We start from the raw sequence: 4622 nt of genomic DNA on the forward strand, positions 1-4622 counted from the left end.
TCTTGCCCTATACGTTTAACAAAAAGTTTAATAGAGTAATAAAAGTCCCAATGTTCTCTACCTGAAGTACTTTATTTAAGCCATAAATGAGGCTAAAGTAATTATTAATATTATTATTATTATTAACCTTTATTTATAGGGTGCCACATGAGGTCCGCAGCGCCGTACAGAGAGCAAACAACAAGACAGTACATGGTATATCAGTTTAATACAGTAAACAAATAAGTACAACTCTCAACAGCGCTACTGGGGTACAAGGGGTATATTCAGCGCAGGCTGAAACCTGTGCCTATTAGCGTGGGTGCAGCTAACCGGTTTAGAGCCACTAAAAGAGGTGCAAAAACAATGGAGGGGTGGAGTCATAGAGCAGAGAGCCCAACGAGGAGGTGCGCAATGTACCTGGTGAGCAACTGTTATAGGTTATGAGAACAGGAGGGAAGAGAACCCTGCTCACTAGAGCTTACAATCTAAAGGGGCAGACAAATGTTTGACATATTGGGGGGAGTCAGTGTAAGGGGATCTGAGAGCAAGAAACACGAGTGGGAGAGATGGAAGATGACAGAGGGTGAGGTATACTACATGGTGAGATGGCAAAGTGGAGAACTGCTCTTATAAACAGATGGGTTTTCAATGACCATTACATTATACAGGCTATTGGATAGAACGAGTGAAACCGTTCGAGTGGTTGGGGGCAGCACAGGAGAAATCTTGGATAAGGGAGTGAGATGTGGCTACCAGAGGGAAGGAAAGGCAACGGTCACTGGCCGACCAGGAATGCCGGGAGGGGGTATGTAGGGAGCAGTGGAGTTGGAGAGGGCTTTGTGCGTGTCGGTGAGGAGTTAGAAGAGGATTCTGTAGGGGAAGGGGAGCTAGTGTAAGGATTGGCAGAGAGGGGAGGCAGATGTGGAGCGGTGAGAGAGGAAGATAAGTCTAGCTGCAGTATTAAGTATAGATCAAAGAGGAGCGAAATGGGAGCCGGGAGGCCAGGAAGGAGAAGATTGCAGTAGTCGAGACGAGAAATGATCAGTGAGTGGGTAAGAGTTTTGATGGCAACCTGGGAGAGGAAGGGTCTGATATGGCGATTTTGCAGAGCTGGAAGCGTCAGAATTGATTAGTAAGAGAAAAACTAAACTTGTTTTAGTTAATGAAAGGCGACGTAATAAAGTGCTGGAAGGTTGGACGTTGATGGGTCACTTAGACTTTTGCACAGTCACCTCTTGAGCTTTCTCCGCCTCCTTGCACACCTAGGCGCACTTCCAGTTTCTACCTTAATGGTGCAAATGGACTGTCCAGACGCATCAGTGTAAGACCAATGAATTCTGAGATGTGACCATTGTCCTCCTGAATGCGGCTTTGTGTTATGTTAGATATTTAGAGGATGGTTTTCTGCCACCGCAGAGAGATGATGTTTCGCTTCATTGAGACTGAAACAAGACAAGGGGCGTATTCAATTGTCAGCGTTAACGCTGCAAAACGAGCGCTCGAAAAATCTCACCGTTAATACGGTAATTACTCGTGGAATTTCAGCTGCGAGCTGAAATTCCGCGAGTAAACTACCGTATTAACGGTTTTCGCGCGCAATATTACCGTATAAACGGTAATATTTTTCGAGCGCTCGTTTTGCAGCGTTAATGCTGACAATTGAATATGCCCCTTAGGGTTAGATTTACTAAAATTTCTAAAAAAGAAAAAAGTGTAGACGTTGCCCGTAGGAGTCTAGTTATGATTATCTAGAATGTATTAGTATCTGGTTGGTTGCTATGGGCAACATCTCCACTTTTCCTTTTGGGAGGTTTTAGTAAATCTAACTCTTAAACTGAGATCAGGGCCGGATTTACCGCTAGGCAACCTAGGCACCTGCCTAGGGCCTAGCGGCTCTCTGGGGGCCAGATGGGGGGGACAAAGGAGTAAAAAAAAAATAAAAAAAAAATCGGCCCCTCCCCCGATTCGCGGCACCCGCGAGTCGCGGGGAGGGGAGGGGGCGGTGCCGCGACTCACACTGCACCAGGGGGCAGTTCCAGATTCGGAAGGGACTGGGAGCCCATTGATGTGAGGTAAGCTGGGAGCTGAAGTTTAGATAGACCTCAGGCACAAGCAAATAGAGTAATTTGGAGAGGCTGATGATTCTCTGGGGTGCAGGCAGACTTCAACGTCTTTGGGCAATGACGTTACAACTTTGAGAGATCTCCCTGTGAGCTGCAGGCGGGCTGGTGATGTAAAGGGGTCCAGGTGCTGATAAGAAGAGTACAAGAAGGGGGTGCTCAGCAACAACAGCAGTCTCATCAGGTGGATGCAACAACTGTCTTATACTCACATGTATCTGCTTGTAGAGGATATATGCTGCTTGCAAGGAAGTGGGGTGAAGAAGTGCCACACATACACCCTCACTTCCAGCACTGATGATACATAATGCTTTACATTCTTTACTAATTCTTTACAAATTCTGGGTAGACTTTTCCCACAATGTCAATATTCTGTATATTTTATCTACTGATAGAAAGTAGCAAGACAAACATACCGTACATATAATGGCTCAATGCCACATACTAGGAATAAATACTTAAACTAATGATCAGTGCTCAGTATGAAATAAAGTAGCCTAAGTAAACATTATAATTATTTTAGCTGTGCATTATAAACTGTATAGTATTTTAAGAAAGTAATTTCACACAATTCCTTTGTGATTTCCATATATCTGAATTTATGCAGACCACACTTGTTCTGATGTATATTGTACTGTGCATTGGTGATTGAAATCCTTCCAGTATCAGTATAAGTCTGAAGCTGACTGCTTTGTTGTAAATGCTGATACTTTATTTTGTAAGACTTTTCCAGACACATCAAGGCACTGCTTAAACATATTGCTAAACACAGCCACAAATCTGGCAGGGACAGAAGCCTACAGCTAGCTCCTATACGCCACTAGCGTGATGTGCGGCGGCACATAGCTTACCCTTCTACTTAACAATAGGAGTATATGCTATGCTAAAAAAAAATATAATGCTATGGATTGTTTCAGGAAGGCGGGGGGCTGGGGGGAGTGTGGGGGGGCTGGGGTGGGGCGGCGTGGGGGGCATAGGGGGGGGCTGGGGCCCATACCAATATCTTGCCTAGGGCACCATGAGGTCTAAATCCGGCTCTGACTGAGATACACAATTTAGCAAAGCAGATGGGTGGGGATGATCCTTACGTAGACGGTTGTCACTAGAGGCCATGAGCTGGTTGTCAGACGATGAGATCTAATAAAGGGTAATCATTATATTGAAAAATGTTATTCATAATGAACTATTCTTTTAAATTATTTCCTTGTTGAATCATTTTTATACAGAGAACACTGAATGTGATTGGCATATAACTATACTGCTAGGTAATGTTGTATTTCAGTGGCTCTTCTACTAGTGTGGAACTACAAGTCTCAGCATGCCTTGCCATACTTCCGGAATGGAATTGCAGCCTCCACTGGTTGCCTCTGCAGCAATCTTATATATTAGATACTGCCTTAGACAACACTTTTCTATGTGAGGTCTGTAAACCAATATCAAAAGTATATTCCTTAAGGTTTCATTAAAAGGTATCGGGGTGAAAGGAAAAGTCCTTTAGTTTAACTTTGTATTTTTGGGGTGTACGAACTAATTCGACATCCTAATTGTAAACGCTGAGAGGACATTCTGAAAACTAAAGCTGGGTACACACTACAGGTTTTTCGTCCAATTGGACAAATCAGCCGACATCCGACTGTTTGATCAGATATCGTGTAGTGTGTATACTTACACAATGATCTAAAGTCGCCCCAAAGTGCCAATCATCGTGTCGTTCGGTTGGTCGTACTGTTTAATTTTTGCCGACCAATCACATTCCAATCCTGCAGTGGGTATGAATTCACCCGACTATCGGACAATAATGCATCTCAGAGTGACAGGTCTCAGTCTGCCTGCTGCTGATCTTGTCATGATCCACGGTTTCTGTCAACTGTCTGCGGCTTTTTTGCTTTAGAGAAGAGACTGATATGGATGGTACGGGCTGCTCCCCCCTCTCTCCCCCTGGCACATGTAGTCTTAACCCTCTGTGTGTGGGCTGGAACGGATAAGATTAGTGCAGCATGAGGAGATTAGAGCAGCGTCCGTCCATTCCTGGGGTTAAGCTTCAGCTGCCGGAGATAAAGCTGTCACACAGAATTTACGGCCAGCTTACAGTTCTGCACTCCGCACAGTGCTGTGTCAAGACAGGCTGCCCAATACAATTTCCGGGCTGAATGTCTCTCAATGAATTAAGACCTGAACTGTCACTTTTTTGCCTTTTATGGACTACCTTGCAGCCAATAATTTTGACAGATGAAGAGCAGAGATCTGATGATAATCGTGTATAGTGTGTACACGTCAATCGGTATGCTGATCGGGATTTTTATAATTTATTCTGTCGTTGGTATATCGTTAATCGTTTACTTCTCTGTAGTGTGTACCCAGCTTAAGGCAAATGTGCTGTTAAAGCAACAAGGTTGTAACTTTCTTCTTCAGAGATTAAATAGTGAAAGAGAAGATCTGATTGAGGGATATTCTCCAACGTATCAGTAAGAATTTTATTGTGGTAAAACATAAAAAAAAAAAAGAAAAACTTCTTAAAAT

Source organism: Mixophyes fleayi, chromosome 2 (assembly GCF_038048845.1).
Source record: "Mixophyes fleayi isolate aMixFle1 chromosome 2, aMixFle1.hap1, whole genome shotgun sequence".
NCBI lineage: Eukaryota > Metazoa > Chordata > Amphibia > Anura > Limnodynastidae > Mixophyes > Mixophyes fleayi.